Source organism: Pseudophryne corroboree, chromosome 1 (assembly GCF_028390025.1).
Source record: "Pseudophryne corroboree isolate aPseCor3 chromosome 1, aPseCor3.hap2, whole genome shotgun sequence".
Lineage (NCBI taxonomy): Eukaryota > Metazoa > Chordata > Amphibia > Anura > Myobatrachidae > Pseudophryne > Pseudophryne corroboree.
The window spans coordinates 1,083,802,507-1,083,827,968 of record NC_086444.1 but is presented as its reverse complement, the minus strand read 5'-3'; the positions used below and the strand labels follow the sequence as shown (position 1 = coordinate 1,083,827,968).

Sequence of the window (25,462 nt, the reverse complement as noted above, 5' to 3'; positions counted from 1 at the left end):
GAAAAATTTGCCAGAACTCACATTGCAGTAATAAAAGGTGAAGCCAGTATTTTTCAAAGCTGAGGGGCCAGAACAGAGCTTGCGACAAAGCTTTATCCAGGGAAGAGTTAGAAGCAAATGTTACTGTGATAGGATGGGCTCACTATGCCTACCTGCTCATCTTGGTACTGGGTATGGGTCTTTGGATAGACACAACTTAGGTCGACAGTCATTAGGTCGACCATGGAAGGTCAACATGCATTATGTCGACAGGGACAATAGGTCGACATGGTCATTAGATTGACATGCACTAGGTCGACAGGTCAAAAGGTTGACATGAGGTTTTTGACTGTTTTTGGTGTCGTTTTCTCTGTAAAGTGACGGGGAACCAAAATTAGTGCACCGTGTCCCTCGCATGGCTCGCTTCGCTCACCATGCTTCGGGCAAGATTACCATTCCAAGCGTAGTCCACGTGGATTGTTAAATTTGAAAAAATCCACAAAATACATTTAAAAAAAAAAAACTCATGTCGACCTTTTGACCTGTCGATCTAGTACATGTCGACCTAACAGCCATGTTGACCTAATGGCGTTGTCGACCTTCAGCAGTCGACCTAATGAGTGTCGACCTAAGTTGTGTCGACCTAACGACCGTAACCCCTGGTATTAGATTACTCCTACTACTGCTGTTTGACAAGCCATCCACTTACCACCTGTGTGTCTCCTCAATTGTAGGAGGGCTTATGCTGCACCAGCATGCTCCTTCACTGGCTCCTGTAATCAGTCATAATTCTTGAAAGTGATAATAACCCCAGCCGCGCCGCAGTGGCGCCGACTTGAAGGTTGATGATTGAGCTCATCTCCCTTCATTGATCTGATTCCGCAGCTGCGGGTTCCCTCTCCTCTTCTCCCCAACCGCCCTGTCTTTGCTGTGGGCTGTGGCAATGACCTTAGCCAAGCGGGAGCGAGACTTCAACTAGAGAGACTGCCACGCCGGCGCTCAGTCTGCAGAATAAAATAGGCAGACTGGCAGCTTGTGGGGAGCCCGGTCTGGATAGAGGTGGCTGTGTGTTGGTAAGTGTTTCTGAATGCGCTTATTTTCCAGGGTTTGGGGCTTTGTGTTTGCGCACATGACATGGATGCATGCATGTAGGTAGAGTTAGATCAGAGAATGTCTGTGGTGGCTGCTGCAGCTCAGCACAGACAGTGCAAGCTGCCCAGCTATTCTCATAGTCTTAAATTTGGATTGGGATGATCCCATTATATCCGTATTGGGGAGGTGCATGTGGACGCCTGGATCTGTGTGCTGCCAAGGAGTTCAGTGGGAAAAGTCGGAGCATGGGATCCCGACAGTCGAAATACTGACGTCGGAATCCCGATTGTGAAAAATACAACAGGGTGAGTAACCCTCTCCCCTACCCCCTAACCCTCTCTACCCACAGCCTAACCCTAAACCCCTCCCTGCAACCTAACCCTCCCAGGGCACAGCCAAACCCTACCCCTCCCCCCCTTCCCCCCGCAGCCTAAACCTAACCTCCCTCCCGGGGCTTACCTCTCCAGCGCCGTGGTGTCTGGATGTTTAGCATATCAAACATAGTGCAGATAATGGTTTTAGGGGGAGGCAGGGAATATGTAGAGCTGGGGGGGAAGAGGGCACAGAGATATCAGTGTACCGGACACCAAGATTTCTGTTACCGGCCCTGCCTACAGCAGGATCCCAGCCACCAGTATGCTGGCAGCTGGGCGAGTGCTAAAAAGCCCCTTGCGGGCTCGCCACGATGTGGGCAGGTTATATTCCCACTGTGGTTATATTCCCACAGTGGAAGAAAACCCTGTGGTGCCGGCATTTCATCGGTCGGGATTCCGGAGTCGGCATTGTGACCTCCAGGATCCTGACTAGCGGTATTGTAATTGCTTCCCATCAGCTCTTCAGGTAATTTACAAGTAGTGTGATGCTGTGCTTTTTATTTTGTTTCGTAAGCTGCGCTTTGCCTTCGTCTATTTCTGGCTGTATGATATTTTGAATATGGCTGTTACATTCAAGACTGACTTTTGTAATGTTCTGTGTTAGGCTCTGAGTGGCTCTTTACTGTGTTTATCAATTCAAATATCAATACAGTTACAGACAGAAAGTCTGAGGGCCATAAAAAACCTCCTCAAATATCCATCTCCTAGTCTTATCTCCTCTGCTAATAAAGGTGAGTGGGACTCACTGCAGATATAACTAAGATGGCTTGGGTCCCACTTACCTCTGACTAATGGTCACTTGTGAGCAGCATACACTATTAGACTACAGCAGGGGTATTCAACATGCAGCTCTTCAGCTTTTATGGAACGACACATCCCAGCATGCCCTGCTACAGTTTTAGCATGCTCTAAGAGCAAAACTGTGTCAGGGCATGCTGAGTTTTGCAGTTCCCCAGCAGATGAAGGTCCACATTTTGAATACCAGAGCACTACAACAATAAGTATACTTACCGGCTTTCAGGCATAGTGTTCCTGCTAGGCTGCGGGCAGGGGTACTATGCATGCTCTGAACAAAAAGGAAGCATTGGCGGCAGCGGGGCAGCTCCGTTGCTGTCATGCACTTACGGGCATGCTGAGCTGCCCCCAAGCCTTCCCCTCACTGTGAATTGATGCCATGTGCATGGCATCTATTTACCTGGCACCGTTGATCGCCAACCGCAAGTTCTCTCACACACGGAACACTGCGGCCCGCTGGTGGGAAGGCACAGACCAGCACCGTAACTAGGTGTGTGCAGAAGGGGCATTGCCCACAGCACACACCTAGTTAGAGCGCATATTCCCCCAGCGCTCCCACTGCCCGTCCCTGGCTACTGCGCTCCCGCGGCCCGCCCAGAGCTGGATTAAGGGAGGGGCCCTGGGGGTAAATACCCCGGGACCCACTTTCTAAAAGGGCCCTACTCCACCTGCAGCAGATCGGATCTCTTTTACCGATCCGATCTGCAATGCTTAACTCCCGGCTCAGCCTCTGCCCCAGCAAACGCCGGCACCGCATAACAATACAGGCAGGCAGGCAGGACAGCTGGAAAGTGTGCCCCAGGGCCTCACCACATTATGTAATAGCTGTAAGTCAGCCAACGGGGCTAAAGGACGAGGCTGACAAGCTGCTGCTGGGCGGAGCTGTGGGGGCTGCACAGTACATGAGTGTATTCATGCTCAGAGGCCGGGCTGACATAAGAGGTGGGCGGCAGGTGGAGCAGACTACAGAGAGGGGCAGAATGAAGTATTGTAAGATACAGGAGGATATGCTGAGTACAGGACATACCACAGAGAGGCCTGCTGGTGCTGGAGATCGAGGCTGCAGCCTGCTTCTCACTGACTGGCAGTCACAGATGGCTGCCTGTGCAGTTCGGTGCTGGGATCAGCAGCAGATGGTCCCTCTGTATTTTACTCATCATTAGAATAGATCTAGATCAGCTCTCATCCAGTCCCGACTCCTCCACAAGTTGCCCCGCACCCATAACTTCTGTAGCTCTTCCCTTCTGCCCTGCCTGTGCTAGACACAGGCACTCTGATGAAAAAAGTTAATCAGCTGTGCCTCTGCTTAAAGCCTCCCCATGCATGTCTCTGCCCCCATCTCACCCCATGCATGTCTCTGTCCCCCCTTCTACCCCTGCATGTCTCTGCCCCACTCCCATCCCACCCCACCCCATGCCTGTCTCTGCCCCCTCTCCTACCCCATGCATGTCTCTGCCCCCATCTCACCCCATGCATGTCTCTGCCCACCCCTCCCATCCCACCCCATGCATGTCTCTGCCCCTCTCCTCCCACCTCATGCCTGTCTCTGCCCCCTCTCCTACCCCATGCATGTCTCTGCCTCACCCTCATACTCTGTGCATGTCTCTGCCCCCTCCCCTCCCACCCCATGCCTGTCTCTGCCCCCTCTCCTACTCCATACATGTCTCTGCCACTCCTCCCACCCCATGTCTGTCTCTGCCCCCCTCCCACCCCATGCATGTCTCTGCCCCCCAGGGCCGTAACTACGTGGGTGCCAAGTGTGCCTGGCACACAGCGCAGTTGCCCTGAGGGCGCAACGGCCAGCGGCATGTAATGAGTCAAATTGACTCATTACGTGCCGCCTCTTCTGTGTGCGCCGAGCTGGGGAGGAGAGCTGCAGCGCCGGAGGCAGCGGAGAAGGAGGAGGAGGGAGGGGGACTGGAGCCACAGCAGCGCTATTTAATTGGTAGTAGCACTACTGCAGCAGTCCCCTCTCCTTCCGTATTGGCTGCCCGGCGCTGCTGTGAATGCTGAGATGCGGTTCCTTAATCCCAGCATTCACAGCGGCGGCAGGCAGCCAATACGGAAGGAGAGGGGACTGCTGCAGCGGCGCCTTTACCAATTACATAGCGCTGCTGTGGCTCCAGTCCCACTCTCTCCTCCTCCTTCTCCCCTGCCTGCACCAAGGGATCTGCCAGCACGAGGAGCGATGGTAAGTATCTCTCTCTCTCCCCCTCTCTCTCTATCTATTCTGAAAAAGGGGACGCTGTCTACCGTAATATGTAAAAAAGGGGACGCTGTCTGCCGTAATATGTAAAAAAGGGGACGCTGTCTGCTGTAATATGTAAAAAAAGGGGGACGCTGTCTGCCCTAATGTGTAAAAAGGGGGACGATGTCTGCCGTAATGTGTAAGAAGGGGACGCTGACTGCCGTAATATGTCAAAAGGGGACGCTGTCTGCCATAATGTGTAAAAAGGGGGACGCTGTCTGCCGTAATGTGTAAAAAGGGGACGCTGTCTGCCGTAATGTGTAAAAAGGAGGACTGTCTGCTGTAATGTGTAAAAGGGGCTCTACCTGGTGTAGTGGCGCTACTGTGCAGCGTAATTTGAATAATGGAGACTACTGTGCACCGTAGTATGAATTTGTTTTATTTTGTGGCCATGTACCTTTCCCCGTGAAGCCACGCCCCTATATATTTTTTGCGCACCTTAGGCGCGCACTGCCCCTGTCTTGCATGGGGGGGCGCCAATGCCGTTTCTTGCACACAGCGCTAAAATGCCTAGTTACGGCACTGGCACAGACATGCTGTTTTAGCAGGGCGCTGCTAAAAGGGCAGTGCGCATTTTGCAGTTTCCAAATTGAGCAGGGCGCGGTGGCCTGCTAAAACAGCCTAGCGTGAACATTAGGGGCAGCTAGGTGGGTAGAACAGGGGGCATGGCCACATCATGGGTGTGCGGTACAGGGGCATGGAACTGCAATCGTGTCATCGTGGCCCTGCTCCCCGCTATTCAATTCCCAGATTACCGGTATTTTATACTGGGGACAGGGCTACGATAACATGATTCAGCGCAAATTGAGTTACCGGCTCCCCGGACCTCCCACTTTAAAGGACAGCTGAGTGGGGGTACAGGAGGGGTGTAGGAGGGAGGGGGAAGGGGGGGTCTTGGAGGTGTTAGTGAGGCTGACTCCAGGAGAGTAGCCTACCTTTCTGGGGGGCAGGAGCGCCACCTGATTTTCAGGTGCCTCCCGGCTGATCCTGGAGTGTAGGCAAGTATGGTCCAGGGATATGACAAATCAAGAGCTTCGATTTCCCTTATCACATTTCCTGATCTCTGTTTCAAACAACTCCTTAGCAGATAGTATTAGTTATTATATTAGTTATTATACTTGAGGCTCAGTTATAAACTGGAAGAATCCCGCACTAAGAATTAATTGATTCAGTTCATATTTTAAGGGAATATGTATATTTTGTGTGTATGGATTATTATTTTTTTTTTACATATTTTAATTCCACATGTAACCTTTTATCGGTGCCACCTGCTAATCCATTGCATTTACGTGAAAAGGGTTAAGAAGAAAAAGAGAATCAGCTTTTTTCAGGTGCACTCATTCCCTTCCACACAATAACAATGGCCCTCATTCCGAGTCGTTCGCTCGGTATTTTTCATCGCATCGCAGTGAAATTCCGCATAGTGCGCATGCGCAATATTCGCACTGCGACTGCGCCAAGTATCTTTGCTATGAAGATAGTATTTTTACTCACGGCTTTTTCCTCGCTCCGGCGATCGTAATGTGATTGACAGGAAATGGGTGTTACTGGGCGGAAACACGGCGTTTTATGGGCGTGTGGCTGAAAACGCTACCGTTTCCGGAAAAAACGCAGGAGTGGCCGGAGAAACGGGGGAGTGGTTGGGCGAACGCTGGGTGTGTTTGTGACGTCAAACCAGGAACGACGAGCACTGAACTGATCGCACAGGCAGAGTAAGTGTGGAGCTACTCTAAAACTGCTAAGTAGTTTGTGATCGCAATATTGCGAATACATCGGTCGCAATTTTAAGATGCTAAGATACACTCCCAGTAGGCGGCGGCTTAGCGTGTGTAACTCTGCTAAATTCGCCTTGCGACCGATCAACTCGGAATGAGGGCCAATGTGTATATATTTTAAATATATCTTCCTTTACTTTTATCATGCATATGATTAAGACCAACACCCATATGTGGAATATTAATATAATAAAATGAATAGATTCCATATGGGTGTTGGTCTTAATAATATGTATGATAAAAATAAAGGAAGATATATTTAAAATATATACACATTGTTATTGTGTGGAAGGGAATGAGTGCACCTGAAAAAAGTTGATTCTCTTTTTTTTTCTTAACCCTCTTCACATATACTGAATGCTTTGTTTTGGGGTTCCCTTTAACTAACAAACGTATCGCTTACACCAGTATACTCAGCAATATGACACCAGCTGCACACTTTCGCAGAAGTTGCTGCCATCACTTAGTCTGCATGGCCAGTGCTAGGCTGTATGGCCAGTGTTATGCTGTACGGCCACTGTTAGGCTGTATAGCCAGTTCTAGGCAAACTGTGAGGTCGTACTGTAGAGAGAGAAACTGAGTAAGGGAAAGGAAAAGGAAAAGCAAAAGCAAAGACGGAAATAAGAAAAGAGGCAAGAACAGAACCTCTGGGGTGGGTCCTAGGAATATTAACATAAATTATTATACTGTATGTAGGTGGCTATTGCAAGGTAAAAAGGGAAGGGGCATTTTAAGATTGTAATTATACGGCTTCTTCCCCACCTCCCCTCCACTACTTGCCAAATCCTCCCCTCTCTTTAAAATCTCAATTTACCCTTTCCTTTATTAGGTCCCCTGCCTGTACCCTCATCACTGTACATCGGCCCTCATTCCGAGTTGTTCGCTCGCAAGCTGCTTTTAGCAGCTTTGCACACGCTAAGCCGCCGCCCTCTGGGAGTGAATCTTAGCTTATCAAAATTGCGAACGAAAGATTAGCAAATTGCGAATAGACACTTCTTAGCAGTTTCTGAGTAGCTCGAGACTTACTCGGCAACTGCGATCAGTTCAGTCAGTTTCGTTCCTGGTTTGACGTCACAAACACTCCCAGCGTTCGGCCAGACACTCCTCCGTTTCTCCAGCCACTTCCCGCGTTTTTCCCAGAAACGGTAGCGTTTTTTCGCACACACCCATAAAACGGCCAGTTTCCGCCCAGAAACACCCACTTCCTGTCAATCACATTACGATCACCAGAATGAAGAAAAAACCTTGTAATGCCGTGAGTAAAATACCTAACTGCATAGCAAATTTACTTGGCGCAGTCGCACTGCGGACATTGCGCATGCGCATTAGCGACTAATCGCTCCGTTGTGAGAAAAATATAACGAGCGAACAACTCGGAATGACCCCCATCTTTCCTAACATCTCAATCTTTCTCTCTAGTACACACCTCCTCCTCCTAGCTGCTGGTTACAGATTCCCCAACACAGGGGTGGATTGGGATTGAAAACCAGCCTGGGAAATGTATGGAAGCAAGGACCCCACCTTAGTTTCTTCATATAGACCGAATTCCCTTTTGAATCAAGACTTCAAGATTTTTACCAAACTCCTTGCTTACCGCCTTCAGTTGGTTTTGCCTAAATTATTGCACCCTGCGCAGACAGGTTTTCTATGCAACAGACATTCAGTACGTAATGTCCGCTCATTATTGGTGGCCATGATTAAGTCACATAACTCTCAGGAGACAGGGCACACTTAAATAAGATTTTAAACCTACCGGTAAATCTATTTCTCCTAGTCCGTAGAGGATGCTGGGGACTCCGTAAGGACCATGGGGTATAGACGGGCTCCGCAGGAGATAGGGCACCTAAAAGAACTTTGACTATGGGTGTGCACTGGCTCCTCCCTCTATGCCCCTCCTCCAGACCTCAGTTAGAGAACTGTGCCCAGAGGAGATGGACACTACAAGGCAGGATTTGGAAATCCAAGGGCAAAATTCATACCAGCCCACACCAATCATACCATGTAACCTGGATCATACATAACCAGTTAACCGTATGAACAAAAAACAGCAACGGTCCAAGACCGATTCCAACTGTAACATAACCCTTATGTAATCAACAACTATATACAAGTCTTGCAGAGTTTCCGCACTGGGACGGGCGCCCAGCATCCTCTACGGACTAGGAGAAATAGATTTACCGGTAGGTTTAAAATCTTATTTTCTCTTACGTCCTAGACGATGCTGGGGACTCCGTAAGGACCATGGGGTTTATACCAAAGCATCAAATCGGGCAGGAGAGTGCGTATGACTCTGCAGCACCGACTGAGCAAACGCTAGGTCCTCATCAGCCAGGGTATCAAGCTTGTAGAATTTAGCAAAAGTGTTTGACCCCGACCAAGTCGCTGCTCGGCAAAGTTGTAATGCCGAGACGCCTCGGGCAGCCGCCCAAGAAGAGCCCACCTTCCTAGTGGAATGGGCCTTAACCGAATTTGGTACCGGCAATCCAGCCATAGAGTGAGCCTGCTGAATCGTATTACAGATCCAGCGAGCAATAGTCTGCTTCGAAGCAGGTGCGCCAATCTTATTGGCCGCATACAGGACAAACAGGGCCTCTGTTTTCCTAATTCTAGCCGTCCTGGCTACATAAATCTTTAAGGCCCTGACGTCCAGGGATCTGGAATCCTCCAGGTCACTTGTAGCCACAGGCACCACAATAGGTTGATTCACATGGAATGAAGAAACCACCTTAGGCAAAAATTGCGGACGTGTCCTCAATTCAGCTCGATCCACATGAAAAATCAAGTAGGGGCTTTTGTGTGACAAAGCAGCCAATTCTGATACTCGCCTTGCCGATGCCAAGGCCAACAACATGACCACCTTCCAAGTAAGAAATTTCAACTCAACCTTGTTAAGCGGTTCAAACCAGTGTGATTTTAGGAACTGCAACACCACGTTGAGGTCCCATGGTGCCACTGGAGGCACAAAAGGGGGCTGGATGTGCAGCACTCCCTTTACAAACGTCGGGACTTCTGGAAGAGAAGCCAATTCCTTCTGAAAGAAAATCGAGAGGGCCGGAATCTGCACCTTAACAGAGCCTAATTTCAGGCCCATATCCACTCCTGTTTGTAGGAAGTGGAGAAAACGACCCAGATGAAAATCTTCCGTAGGTGCATTCTTGGTCTCACACCAAGACACATACTTTCGCCAGATACGGTGATAATGCTTAACCGTCACCTCCTTCCTAGCCTTTATTAAAGTAGGGATGACCTCTTCCGGAATTCCCTTTTTTGCTAGGATTCGGCGTTCAACCGCCATGCCGTCAAACGTAACCGCGGTAAGTCTTGAAATACACAGGGCCCCTGTTGCAACAGGTCTTCCCTCAGTGGAAGAGGCCAGGGATCTCCTGTGAGCATCTCTTGTAGATCTGAGTACCAGGCCCTTCGAGGCCAGTCTGGGACAACGAGTATCGTCTGTACTCTTCTTCGTCTTATGATCCTCAACACTTTTGTGATGAGAGGAAGAGGAGGAAACACGTAGACCAATTTGAACACCCACGGTGTTATCAGAGCGTCTACTGCTTCTGCCTGAGGGTCCCGAGACCTGGCACAATACCTCCGAAGTTTTTTGTTGAGGCGTGACGCCATCATGTCTATTTGAGGAGTTCCCCAAAGACGTATTATGTCTGCAAAGACTTCTTGATGAAGTCCCCACTCTCCTGGATGGAGATTGTGTCTGCTGAGGAAGTCTGCTTCCCAGTTGTCCACTCCCAGAATGAAGACAGCCGACAGAGCGCTCACGTGATTTTCCGCCCAGCGAAGAATCCTGGTGGCTTCCGCCATCGCGACTCTGCTTCTTGTCCCGCCTTGGCGGTTCACATGAGCCACTGCTGTGACATTGTCTGACTGAATCAGAACCGGTAGGTTTCGAAGAAGACTCTCCGCTTGTCGAAGGCCGACACATTGATGTGTAGACATGACTCCTGGTCTGACCAAAGTCCCTGAAAATTTCTTCCTTGTGTGACTGCTCCCCATCCTCGGAGGCTCGCATCCGTGGTAACCAGGATCCAATCCTGAATTCCGAATCTGCGACCCTCCAGTAGGTGAGCACTTTGCAACCACCACAGGAGAGACACCCTGGCCCCTGGGGACAGAGTAATTTTTCGATGTAAGTGTAGATGGGACCCGACCACTTGTCCAGAAGGTCCCATTGAAAAGTCCTTGCATGGAACCTTTCCGAATGGAATGGCCTCGTAGGCCTCCACCATCTTTCCCAGAACTCGAGTACACTGGTGAACAGACACCCTTTTCGGTTTCAGCAGGTCTCTGACCATGTTCTGGATGTCCTGGGCATTCTCCATTGGAAGGAAGACCTTCATTTGTTCCGTATCCAGTATCATACCTAGGAACGGTAGTTGAGTTGTCGGAATCAACTGTGACTTCGGTAGATTTAGAATCCAACCGTGTTGCTGGAGCACTTTCAGAGAGAGCGCCACACTGCTCAGCAATTTCTCCCTTGATCTCGCTTTTATCAGGAGATCGTCCAAGTATGGGATAATTGTGACTCCATGCTTGCGCAGGACCACCATCATTTCCGCCATTATCTTGGTGAAAATCCTCGGGGCCGTGGAAAGCCCAAACGGCAACGTCTGAAATTGGTAATGACAATCCTGTACAGCGAATCTCAGGAATTCTTGATGGGGGGGATATATGGGGACATGAAGGTACGCATCCTTTATGTCCAGAGACACCTTAAACTCCCCCTCCTCTATATTGGCTATTATCGCTCTGAGCGATTCCATTTTGAATTTGAATCTTTTTATGTACAGGTTTAGGGATTTCAGATTCAAGATAGGTCTGACCGAACCGTCCGGTTTCGGGACCACAAAGAGGGTTGAGTAGTAACCTCTTCCCTGCTGGTTCATGGGAACCATGATTATCACTTGCTGTATACACAGCGTTTGAATTGCAGCTAACACTACATCCCGTTCCGACGTGGAAACTGGTAGGGCCGACTTGAAAAATCGGCGCGGGGGCACCTCTTTGAATTCCAGTTTGTAACCCTGGGAAACTATTTCTAACACCCAGGGATTCAGGTCTGAGCTGACCCAGACTTGGCTGAAAAGTCGAAGACGTGCGCGCACCGGTGCGGACTCCCTCAGGGGAGTCCCGGCGTCATGATGTGGGTTTTGGAGTAGCCGGGGAGGACTTTTGTTCCTGGGCGCCTGCCGAAGCAGGTGCTCTTTTGCCTCTGCCCTTACCTCTGGCAAGGAAGGAGGATCCCCGACCTCTTCTGGACTTGTGCGACCGAAAGGACTGCATCTGATAGGGTGAAATTTCCTTTTGCTGTTGGGGAATATATGGTAAAAAATTTGATTTACCTGCTGTAGCTGTGGAAACAGGGTCCGTCAGCCCATTCCCCAAACAATACATCACCCTTATAGGGTAGTACTTCCATATGCTTTTTTGAATCCGCATCACCCGGCCATTGGCGAGTCCATAAGGATCGTCTCGCTGAGATCGACATGGCATTGGCCCTAGAAGCCAGCAATCCAATGTCTCTTTGAGCATTCCTCATAAATAAGACTGCGTCTTTTATATGGCCTAGAGTTAAGAATATAGTATCCTTATCCATATTTTCAAAATTATCTGTCAGCTCATCTGCCCAAGCTGCAACTGCGCTACACACCCATGCCGACGCAATCGTCGGTCATAATACAGCCCCCGTATGAGAATAAATACACTTTAAGGTAGTTTGTTGCCTGCGATCTGCAGGGTCCTTAAGGGCAGCTGTGTCAGGAGACGGTAGCGCCACCTTCTTGGACAAGCGCGTCAGTGCCTTGTCCACAGTGGGAGGTGATTCCCAAATCTCCCTGTCCTCTTTAGGGAAGGGGTATGCCATATAAATTCTTTTGGGGATCTGCGGCCTCTTCTCCGGAGTCTCCCAAGCTTTTATAAAGAATTCATTTAATTCATGAGATGTGGGAAAATTTAGAATCTGTTTCTTTTCCTTAAACATGTGTACCCTTGTATCGGGGACCGAGGGTTCATCCTCAATATGCAAGACATCCCTAATATCATACACTGAATGGTTTTTGTCACCCTAGGGTGCAATTTTACTTCGTCATAGTCGACACTGGAATCAGAGTCCGTGTCGGTAGTAGTGTCTTGTGTTAAGGGACGTTTTTGAGACCCCGACGGGCCCTGTGAATCGGTCCAATCCGAGGATTGACCCCCTGATGTTCCCCTTAATTCAGCCTTATCAAGCCTGTCATGTAAAGATGTCACACTTGCATTTAACCTATGCCACATGCTCATCCAATCCTGAGTCGGCACCAGCGACGGGGACACACCACTCATTTGCTCCACCTCCTCCTTGGAGAAGCCTTCCGCTTCAGACATGTCGACACACACTTACCGACACCCCCCACACACAGGGGGTTACCTATAAGGGGACAAATCCCAACCAGGCCCTTAGGGGAGACAGAGAGAGAGAATGCCAGCACACACCCAGCGCCCAAACACTGGAATATATGACCAGATAGCGCTTTTATATATTTATAATGTTAATCTCCACTCACTGCGTCGCCAATGTGCCCCACTCCTCTTTTTTTCCAGCCTGTGAAGCTCAGCAGGCGAGAGAACAGGGAGCCAGCGTTTTCTCATGCAGCCTCTGTAGAGAAAATGGCGCTGGTTAGTGCCGAGGATCAAGCCCCGCCCACCCGACGGCGGGCTTCGGTCCCCTCATGATATTGTAAGAAAATGGCGGGGGTCCGTGGATTTACTGTCCCACAGCCTAATCCAACATATTTATGCCCAAATAGAGGTTTATTGCTGCCCAGGGCGCCCCCCCCCCCCCCCCCCTGCTCCCTGCACCCTACAGTGCCTCTTGTGTGTGTGTGTCTGGGAGCAATGGCGCGCAGTTTACCGCTGCACGCTTACCTCATGAAGATCTGATGTCTTCTGCCGCCTGAAGTCTTTTCCTCAATACTCACCCGGCTTCTATCTTCGGCATCTGTGAGGAGGACGGCGGCGCGGCTCTGGGACGAACCCCAGGCGAGACCTGTGTTCCGACTCCCTCTGGAGCTAATGGTGTCCAGTAGCCTAGAAGCAGTGCCCAACCTTACAAGCCAGCTCTGCTTCTCTCTCCTCAGTCCCACGATGCAGGAAGCCTGTTGCCAACAGGACTCCCTAAAAATAAAAAACCTAACAAAATTCTTTAAAACAGCAAACTCTTGAGAGCTCACTGCTTTGTACCCTTTCTCCTCTGGGCACAGAATCTAACTGAGGTCTGGAGGAGGGGCATAGAGAGAGGAGCCAGTGCACACCCATAGTCAAAGTTCTTTTAGGTGCCCTATCTCCTGCGGAGCCCGTCTATACCCCATAGTCCTTACGGAGTCCCCAGCATCCTCTAGGACGTAAGAGAAAGTAGCATTCTTCAACTTCAGGGATTTGGCCTGGTCTTTTTACATGTGTTTCAAACCCTTTATCACCAACCACTAGCTTATTTGACGATTAATGCCCATAGCACCCGTTATTTTACATTAAATCGGGGCACCAGGCAAGGTCGTCACCTCTCCCCGCTTTTATTCAACTTGGCATTTTTTGAAGGAAGATAGATGGTATGGAATTAAATTGAACCAACTAGAACTTAAATTCTCAGCATTTGCCGATGACATCTTGCTTTATTTTAGTAACCCCCGTGCGGCACTGCCCCATTTGCTCTCCATTTTGAGCTCCTTTGAACTAATATCTGGGTTTAAAATTAACAATTCAAAAACCAAAGCTTTGGCCTTTTTCCCCTCTGCCAAAACTGGTTGGGGAACTTCGTTCCCCTTTCACTGGGCGTCCGATGATACTATCACCTACCTAGGTATAAAAATCCCTAGTCATCCCTAAAAATTATACACCTTAAATTTTTCCTCACTTCTTGCCAGGACATATACTGACTTCTCTAAATAGGCTCACCTCCCCTTGACGTACACTGGTTGTTGTCATTTATATAAAATGATTAGCTTTCCGCTGTTTTTATATGTATTGCAGATGCTCCCATTGATCCTGCTTAAAAGTACATTCGCTCAACTGAACAAAGCATTGACCAAATTTATTTGGGCAGGTAAACGGCCAAGGGTCTCTCTTTTCAAATTGCAACAACTAAAGACCCTGGGTGGTCTAAATTTACAGTGCTTGCGCACTTATGCAATAGCGGCAGACTATAGAGTTGCTTTGGACTGGATTAATAGATGCAGTGTATATGCAAATCGGCAGCTAGAACAAGCTTTCATACCGAACTGGGACCTAGTCTCCTTGCTACATGCTACGCCCCACTCCATGCCTGATTTTATAAAAGATAATGTCCTGTTGTCTTCTATCTTTATGGCGTGGAGGACAGTGCGCTCTAAATCAAAATTGTCATGACAAACCTCTGTATTCCTGACCCTTTGGGGTAATTTTAATTTTGAACCACATAATACCTCTCAGATATTTTATACATGGTATAAAGGAGGCCTACAATGTCCATAATCTTTTACGCAAAGAGGATTTATTCCTTCTCACACACTTACGGTTGCTGGGACGATTTCCGTCATTGATGATCCCCTTATTCCCCTTCTTACAGGCGAGTAGTTATGGCCAAAAAGAACAAGTGGGATGGGCGCTGGGAATGAGCGTTCCAATAATAGCAGCTGCTACATGGAGAGTCACTCCTTATGCATAAACATATATAAACAAAATTTAGCAGCGCTGGACAATATAAAAAAATACATATGCGGATTGATTGCATTAGCTGTAAATATTTATTTTATTGATACACCATAGATATAAAGGATGTATAAAATTAATTTAAAAAAGTGAAAGCGTAAAGGAAAAAATGTACAGCGCTAGAAAACTGGATATAAAATAGTATATATGTTTTTTATTTATTTTTTAGTCTTAGAAAATCTAGTTGCACCTAGCAAGTAACATGAAATATTGGATAAAATTGGTATAAATATGACCAAAAAAGGGCAAACACAGCACAGTAAAATGTTTGGAATATTACCACATAAGGAAGCCACACACAGTGTCCTATTTGTAATCCTTGGAAGAAATGCCACAGTCCAGGGGATAAACGTGCCACTTGTTATGAGTTGTTTAGTCCATAAGGAGTAAGATGGAATGACCTTTAATAGCTTCTGGACGCTTGCAGTCCTGTATGAGAGCTTGGTCTTGTGCTCCTTTCTCGGACAGTAACAAGTTCCCCGTTAGAGATCGTAGGCGGACTTCTAGGCGTATTCCAGGATAGATGTGGTATCTGTGATGACAGGCTCCTTGAAACCGACGCGTTTCGCTGTGTCAACAGGCTTTATCAAGGTGTATATGTCCACTGTGCAAATGCCCTTTTTAAAGGCTGTGCTGATTGCCCACTGATTACAGCTGTGTTTAATTACAATCCTAATATAATAAAAGAAATCAAATTATATCAAGCTTAAATTATTGTAAAATAGTGGAGACAAGTGTATATATTTTTTAAGTCTACTTTTACTATTTATTTCATGTATTTTACACCATAAATCATTACAAGCACTTCCTGGTTCTGCATATGATCATGTGACCGCATGGAAGCATTTCCTGTCTCTGGAACGCATACCAGAGTCCTATAGGTAGATTATTTACATGACGCCGATCACGTGACTTTGTTTGTATCCACGTGATCGGCTCTGATTCTCGCGATCGCGGCACCGATCCATAAATCTTAATTTTAACGTTCGAGTTGTTCTACCGACATACTTCAAATTACAACTACATTTGAGCAAGTATATGACCCAAGACGTATTACAGTTTTACACCTTTATCAACTGTAATACGTCGATTTATGGAACATCGCAGAAATATCGGAAATGGGCTGATGAAACACAGCCTATTGAGACATTTTTCCATCACCATAATAAAGACCCCAGTTCCCTAAGAGTAGTTGGACTAGAACATATCCCACCCACGTATCGGGGTGGGGATAGATATACTCGACTATGTCGACAGGAAATCTTTTGGACCTTTCAGTTAAATTCCCTATACCCCAGTGGCCTAAATGAAGCATTAGAACTAAATGCAGTTCTCTAACATCTTGGTGCAATTAGTATTATAAAAGTAATATTACACCAAGAAAAACGTCTTTTTTACAATCTAAGACGTGTATATCACCACTACTTGTTGCAATTATAGATTAATACCACAAGATGTCGCTAAAGTATTGCAACCCACAATATATTGATTCCCTTATATACATGTCCTTCTATCCATGTAGATTATATAAACTCATATAAACTTCATACCTATTCTGTGGAGGCTTTTTAGATATCTACATATTCATTTTCTTAATATTACTTACTTATAAAGGAATCCTATATATCCACTTGTGTTAAAATATATTAAAGCTATGTGGTCAGAAAAAAAGAAAAAGTGCATTAATGTAGGGAACTGCACATTTAATTACAACTGTTGTGAGTAAGTAGATTTGTTTATCTCGATTGGCACTACTGTATTATACACATAACAACTGTACTGAACTAAGGGCAAATATGCCCTTCTAACTGTCTAGTATTAGGTCCGGAGTTGCCAGTACATGATGCACTTCCGGCGGATAGCGTCATGAAGGAGGTCCGATCATGTGACCGGGACCTCTGTGTTGTGATCATCAGACGCATCGTCAGTGGGTTGCGGTGCGGAGGAGGTCCGGTCACGTGACCGTGACTTCGGTGCCGCGATCGCGAGAATCAGAGCCGATCACGTGGATACAAACAAAGTCACGAGATCGGCGTCATGTAAATAATCTACCTATAGGACTCTGGTATGCGTTCCAGATACAGGAAATGCTTCCATGCGGTCACATGATCATATGCAGAACCAGGAGGTGCTTGTAATGATTTATGGTGTAAAATACATGAAATAAATAGTAAAAGTAAACTTAAAAAATATATACACTTGTCTCCACTATTTTACAATCATTTAAGCTGGATATAATTTGATTTATTTTATTATAAAAGGATTGTAATTAAACACAGCTGTAATCAGTGGGCAATCAGCACAGCCTTTAAAAAGGGCATTTGCACAGTGGACATATACACCTTGATAAAGCTGTTGACACAGCGAAACGCGTCGGTTTCAAGGAGCCTGTCATCACAGATACCACATCTATCCTGGAATACGCCTAGAAGTCCGCCTACGATCTCTAACGGGGAACTTGTTACTGTCCGAGAAAGGAGCACAAGACCAAGCTCTCATACAGGACTGCAAGCGTCCAGAAGCTATTAAAGGTCATTCCATCTTACTTCTTATGGACTAAACAACTCATAACAAGTGGCACGTTTATCCCCTGGACTGTGGCATTTCTTCCAAGGATTACAAATAGGACACTGTGTGTGGCTTCCTTATGTGGTAATATTCCAAACATTTTACTGTGCTGTGTTTGCCCTTTTTTGGTCATATTTATACCAATTTTTATCCAATATTTCATGTTACTTGCTAGTTGCAACTAGATTTTTTAAGACTAAAAAAATAAATAAAAAACATATATACTCTTTTATATCCAGTTTTCTAGCGCTGTAAATTTTTTCTTTTACGCTAAATTCTTAAGGGACTAACTATCCCTTGAACAGCTGCTTTAGGTCAAACATCTTATTTCTAAGCGCCGGGCCTTTTTACCTTGGTAAATCTTCCCCACCGGTCCTGTGAAAGCTTTGCACTTAAGTTATTAAGCTCTATTATCCTCAGGCTTTTGTTATGATGAGCAATTATATTTACCAGTCCACCATTAGCGTAGATGTCCACTTGTATATTGGCGTGGTGATGGATGCAAATTTGCTGGAAACTGCTTCACTAGCCTCCTTCCATTTGTGGAGTAGCTGAGCTATTGAGAATAAAGTGCAGTGCTGGTTCAGACAATTCTTGTAAAAGTCCCTGGAGTCTGTTTAAGGTGCTGGTGGGGTCCTCCTTACATGTTTCGCTGCTTGTCCCCAAAATGCAGCTTTGTCAAAGGTAGTTCTGATGTATCTGGCTTGGGTTTATATACCCTGTTGGGTGGTGCTATTGTTAGCACCTGTTGCTATGCAATCAATCCAATCAACATTAATTATATAAAAAAACACTTTGTAAAAGTGAGGGAGGCAGACCCATTAATATACTATGCATATACTCACTGTTTTATTCAAAAATTCCAATATACACAGAGAGTTATTACTGAATTTCTTCCCTTTTTGAGATGGGTGGATCAGCCCTTACTAGTTTGTTTAAAGCAGTTGCTTGGTAACCACTGATCCACACATCTCCATTGGTTCACTTAATCATGTGATGATGTTAATCCGATCATGTGCTTAATCACATGATGCAACAATAATATCTAGGTGGACACAATAGTCCCCGCTATGTACAGCATCACCGGCGCTGCGATAGCGCCGATCACACAGTGCCGCCCCACCGCATCTATCGCCCGCTGTGTAGGGCTTACTTGGGACACTATAGTAATCAATCCTCTGCACACGGCGCATGCGCGCGACCCCCGGAGGCTGCGTTCCCGATGCCACCATGTTGTGATGACGCCGGTCAGGCGTCCACGGCACCCACGCATGCGCCGTGTCACCCAGTGATACAAGCACATATCCCCAATTGGGACTTTGTGTGTGCATGTGCGTATGCGCATTTAGACACATAGCGCTGCTCTATTAATCACTGGGCTTTCTTTTAGATAACACAAGAGCTGGCAAAATGACATTAAACATATTTAAAATAATATACAGCAATCCTTCTGAACACATTGATATCAAGTAAATCGCTTATACAAAACATATTTCTATATCAGTCTAGTTGCTACACCAACAAATCTGATAAACAAAATACAATTTTCTTAAAATAAAATAAATAAATTGTTCTTCTATATAGGACATGAAAGGACACGTGTACTGTACACCACACATGAAGAGGTAATGGGAGAGTGGTGTATTTTAGTAAAGTGGTATTAGGGGAGGGACAGGAGGTGGGGATTTCAAATAACAGAATTTAATTCCACAGCTTCATTAAGACCCGTGGGGTATACCCATCTTGTACATCCAGTACACCTCCTGTTTACACAGTTTCCTAAATCTGTCCCCTCCTCTTTTCATTGCTCTTATGGTTTCTACCCCCACAATTCTAAGACCTGTAGGGTCGCTTCTGTGATATTCAGAAAAGTGTTTGGACACACTGTGTGTCATTACACGATTCTGAACATTCTTGCAATGCTCTAAAAACCTAGTCCTTAGTTTTCTGGTTGTTCTCCCGATGTACATGAGGTTGCAAGTGCAACTGAGAATATACATAACATAGGGGGTGTTACAGTTTTTTAAAACTTTATTTTTTATTTCTTGTTCTCCCTAGCTTCCTTCTGTGTTCTAAGATCAACTGCATGTTTACATGTAATACAATTGTGTCCCCAACACCTAAAGAACCCATTGGTTTTGGGGGGAGCCAGTCTAGGCATGTATCTACCTCTTTCGGTAAGGGTTCTACCTTCAAAAAGCTAGGTGCCAATATATTTTTTGAGTGAAATATTCTTTTTGAAAATAAAATAAGGTTTAGGGGGTATGTGTTCTATCAAAAGGTGATCTTGTATCAAGATAGTATAGTTTTTCTTAATAATACATTTAATAGCCGGACAGTAATTAGTATAGGTGGAGATGAAGGCTATGGGTCTTTCTAATTTTTCTGCAGGTAATTTCCTTCGGGAGAGAAGTTCCCTTCTATCTAACTGTGAATTTTCTGAGAGGGCTCTCTCCAAAAGGGGTTCAGGGTATCCCCTTTGTCTAAAGGACAAAGTAGTCCAAAGTAGTAGCATGGTAGTTGCCTGCTCCTCAAATTTTTCTTGATTATAACAATTGCGTTTTAGATGAGTTAATTGACCCTTCGGAATATTTGCTTCCCAAGGTGGATAATGTTGACTTTGGTAATGTAGGTATGCATTTGTTCCTATTTCTTTCACATAGTTACTTGTTTCAATCATGTTATTTATCACCTCTAGAGTCAAGTCCAGAAAGTTCATCCGGTTGGTGTGAAAGGAGTGAGTGAAAGTCAAATTATAAGGGTTGGTATTAAGGTGATCTACAAATGATGATGGCGAAAGTGAATCCCCATCCCAAATTATAATCAAATCATCAATATAATGGCCATAGAGGACCAGATTCGCGCCAAAGTCACTGCCCCAAATTAGATGGTCCTCCACTTCTCCCATGTATAGGTTGGCGTAACCTGGTGCAAATCTGGTCCCCATGGCTGTTCCCATCACTTGTAAATAAAAAGTGTCTAAAAACAGAAAATAATTGTGCTTTAAGATGAATTCTATGGAACCCAAAATAAACTGTTTGTGTTCCTCCAACAGGTCACCATCTTTTTCCAATCTATTAGAAATGGCCTGTACCCCTAAATCGTGTGAGATATTGGAGTACAAACTTTGTACATCCAATGTTAAAAAACTGTAGGTGTCCTTCCATTGGAAGTTTTCAATCAATTTGAGAAAATGCGCTGTATCCTTGATATGTGACATGAGGGAGGAAACCCGTGCCTGTAAAAATGTGTCAACATAATAGGAAAGGTTAGAAGTTAAATAATTAATCCCAAAAATGATAGGCCAACCCGGGGTGATGTGAGGGATTTGTGAATTTTGGGTAAATGATAATAAATGGGCACCAGGGGGTGTTCAGAAAATAAAAAACGGAATTCCTCTCTGGACAAGAACCCATTTAGTGTCGCCCCATCTAAAAGATGGCGTAATTCAATAAGGAAGACAGGGATGGGGTCACCCTGTAATTTTGTATAAAAACTCTGATTATCTAATTGTCTTTTGGCTTCCAACACATAGTCAGTTCTGTTTTGTATTACAAGGGCACCACCCTTATCTGCCTCCTTAATGACAATTGAAGAGTCCTTAGTAAGCTCTTGGAGGGCTTTTTGTTCCTGTTTTGTAAGGTTGGATATTTTCTTACCCGATTTTTGGTTTATATCCAAACACAGAAGCTTAAATTCATCTAAAGTTGTGGTGTAAAAGGATTCTATTTTTGATTCCTTTGACTTAAGTCGGATAAAGCTCCAATCTATGCTTGAATTTGTTTCCAGAGATATCGAACAATTTTTGGGGTTTGTTATTAGACTCCCCCCATAGTTCTGTAAGGGCATCTTTTAATGGAAGATCTCCCACATCCAATAGGATAGGGGTAGCTTCTTCCTTCTTTTTGTCAAGGCACTGCCTGGCAAAATATTGTTTGTGGCAAAGTGACCTGACAAACCTGTTTAATTCCACGAACAAGGTGAATATATTGGGTGTGGAGGAGGGGGCAAACTTTAAACCTTGGCTCAATAGAGACAATTCTGCTTCTGTGAGATTTTTGGAGGATAAATTATACTGCCTGAAAGAGATGTTTTGTTTTTAGCTTTTAGCTTCCTTAATTTCTCTTTCTTCCCTCCTCTTCTTCCTCTGAACTTGTACTCTGTCTTCTTCTTTTTGGGGTGCCCTGTAGGTTTTCTTTGGTTACAAAGGACTCTCTGAATGGTTTCTTCCTGCATTGTTCTAAAAAATTACTAGAATCAACATCCCGATTTCTATAATTAGTTAATGTTTTGTTTTTAGGTCTAGCGCCTATAGTCTTCTTGATGATCTTTTTCTATGTCCCCCTGGTTCTCATTGGTAATTATCTCCCGGTCCTGGGTCCTTTCACCCTGCTTTTGATTATTAAAGGAACGGTTCCTTGATCTATAATTCCTAGTGTTTTTCCCCGGATTCTGTTTGGATCTATAGTTTGATTGGGAATTGCTAGGTGATCTGTTATATCTTCTCCCGTATGAGTCTGTTTTTTAAAACATTTTGGGACTCCTCCCCCTATTTCTGTTTTTGTGTTTGTAAGTTCTCACTTGTCCATCTTTATAATCCTCAAAATCCCTCTTATATTTTTTACATTTTGTATCTAGCAGTGTTTGCTCGAATCTCTCTATTTCCTCTGTCAGTATTTGATCCCTCTCTTTATATTCCCTTACTTGGTTGAATGGTTCTAGTTTCAAGAAATATGAAATAAAAAGTTTTATAAACTATAACACTCTCTATGTTATATATATTCTCAGTGGTACTTGCATCCTCATGTACATCGGGAGAACAACAAGAAAACTAAGGACTAGGTTTTAAGAGCATCGCAGGAATGTTCAGAATCATGTAATGACACACAGTGTGTCCAAACACTTTTCTGAACATCACAGAAGCGACCCTACAGGTCTTAGAATTGTGGGGGTAGAAACCATAAGAGCAATGAAAAGAGGAGGGGACAGATTTAAGAAACTGTGTAAACAGGAGGTGTACTGGATGTACAAGATGGGTATACCCCACGGGTTTTAATGAAGCTGTGGAATTAAATTCTGTTATTTGACATCCCAACCTCCCGTCCCTCCCCTAATATCACTTTATTAAAATACACCACTCTCCCATTCCCTCTTCATGTGTGGTGTACAGTACACGTTTCCTTTCATGTGCCACTTTGTCCTATATAGAAGAACAATTTTTTTTTTAAAGAAAATTGTATTTTGTTTATCAGATTTGTTGCTGGTGCAACTAGACTGATATAGAAATATGTTTTATATAAGTGATTTACTTGATCTGAATGGGTTCAGAAGGATTGCTGTATATTATTTTAAATATGTTTAATGTCATTTTGCCAGTTCTTGTGTTATCTAAAAGAAAGCCCAGTGATTGATAGAGCAGCGCTATGCGCCTAAATGCGCATACACAGATGCACACACAAAGTCCCGATTGGGGATATGTGCTTGTATCACTGGGTGACACGGCGCATGCGCGGGCGCCGTGGACGCCTGACTGGCGTCATCACAACGTGGTGGCATAGGGAACGCGGCCTCCGGGGGTCGCGTGCATGCGCCGTGTGTAGAGGATTGATGACTATAGTGTCCCAAGTAAGCCCTACACAGCAGGCGATAGATGCGGTGGGCGGCACCACAGGATCGGCGCCATCACATCAGGGATTACGCCGGTCGCAGCACCGATGATGCTGCACATAGTGGGGACTATTGTGTCCACCTAGATATTATTGTTGCATCATGTGATTAAGCACATGATCGGATTAACATCATCACATGATTAAGTGAACCAATGGAGATGTGTGGATCAGCGGTTACCAAGCAACTGCTTTCAAGAAACTAGTAAGGGCTGATCCACCCATCTCAAAAAGGGAAGCAATTCAGTAATAACTCTCTGTGTATATTTGGAATTTTTTAATAAAACAGTGAGTATATGTATAGTATATTAATGGGTCTGCCTCCCTCACTTTTACGAAGTGTTTTTTATATAATTAATGTTAATTGGATTGATTGCATAGCAACAGGTGCTAACAATAGCACCACCCAACAGGGTATATAAACACAAGCCAGATACAAAAGAACTACCTTTGACAAAGCTGCAATTTGGGGACAAGTAGCGATACATGTAAGGAGGACCCCACCAGCACCTTAAAAAGACTCCAGGGACTTTTACAAGAATTGTCCGAGCCAGCACTGCACTTTATTCTCAATAGCTCAGCTACTCCACAAATGTAAGGAGTCTAGTGAAGCAGTTTCCAGCAAATTTGCATCCATCACCACACCAATATACAAGTGGACATCTACGCTAATGGTGGACTGGTAAATATAATTGCTCATCATAACAAAAGCCTGAGGATAATAGAGCTTAATAACTTAAGTGCAAAGCTTTCACAGGACCGGACTCTATAAATATTGTCCCTAGGAGCAGAGGTGTCAGATTACACAAATTGGTTTTATGACAGTTTAAACTTTTTTTTAATTAATTTTATACATCCTTTATATCTATGGTGTATCAATAAAATAAATATTTACAGCTAATGCAATCAATCCGCATATATATTTTTTAATATTGTCCAGCGCTGCTAAATTGTGTTTATATAGGCGAGTAGTTATGTACAAAAAGTTCTGTCCACTCTGACCGAGATAGATAGGAACAATTCTTTAGATAGAGCATTACGCCTCGATCCCAATGGTCTCTTCTCCACTGCTTTTACATACGCCCAATCACGTCCCTTACTTAACTTGGAATTTGGGGATGTTGGCTTGTTGAGATGGAAAGTCGGATTTCCCAGACCTTACACTGAAATCTATTCTAGATGCCACTCTGACTTTAGATAAAACATTGGTTTCGATCTCATATACAGAGATGCACCAAAAAAATGTACATAGGGCTTATTGTACTCCTAAACTGAAATTCCTCATTGGGGACGCCCCAACCTCTAATTGTTTTAAATGCGGCTTACCAGAAGCAGACATAGTTCATTGCTTGTGGTCCTGTCCGAAGGTACAGGCTCTCTGGCAGGCACATCAACTATATATTATGAATTAATTGAAAATTCAATTCACCATTACTAAATCCTCGGCATTTTGGGGTATTTACCCTAAGACTTCCTTTCCTACATTATCTAAAGGTAACCGTATTTTACTTGTCAAACTGTCTGCGGGAGCAAAAACACTATACTCTCCCAATGGATCTACCCAGACTCCATACCCATTGCAGTACTCTACCCCAGACTTTCATTCTTATTTCACTTAGATTGGTCCAACACCACACTTCACAAAAAAAACCTGACATGGAAACATTTTGACACATGGCTCCCATATATTCATACTCTATTCCCGTCACTAAAGAGGCATTACGGAAATGCTTCCAAAATACTGACTGGTACAATCTGGCAGTGTTATATTCTGGTGTACTGTTCTGACTTGCCCCTGGATAGGGGTATCATTTTCCCTTCACAAAACTATACTTTGCATATTTTATGTCTGTGTCCGACGTTTTGCATATCACTCTGTTCATGCTCTTGACTTTCTTCTGTTGCACTGTTTCTTCCCTTGATTGACTGCTGTAATATAATGCAAGACAACTTTGTTTCTGTACTGAATATTTGTGCACTAAACGTGTATTGCTTTTGCCTGTCAAACGTTTTGAAAGAAAAAAAATTCATGTAACAGCCATTTAACCCAATTTAATGACACTAAATAGTTTTATTATGGCCACTAATAGACTTCTGTAATGTTTTTCTATGTTAGTTTGGCTCTTCGGGGATTCAGACAGGGCACGGAAAAGAGCCTTCTGCAGACGGAAGAAAAGTAGAGGGCAAGCAGAGAGGCTAGTGCAGACAGGGCAAGTGAAGAAAAACTTC

General features: G+C 45.0%; 1 protein-coding gene and 1 long non-coding RNA gene across 2 annotated transcripts in view; both read right to left on the bottom strand.

The window, feature by feature from the left end:
- Positions 1-25,462, bottom strand: part of LOC135050513 (endonuclease domain-containing 1 protein-like) — a 55,327-nt gene that overhangs the window by 4,385 nt on the left and 25,480 nt on the right. The window lies entirely within an intron of this gene.
- LOC134927126 (uncharacterized) lies at positions 15,127-17,000 on the bottom strand. Its single transcript, XR_010177563.1, has 2 exons — positions 16,606-17,000; positions 15,127-15,671 (listed from the first exon to the last, which is right to left on the bottom strand). It is a non-coding gene; the product is annotated as an uncharacterized LOC134927126 (long non-coding RNA).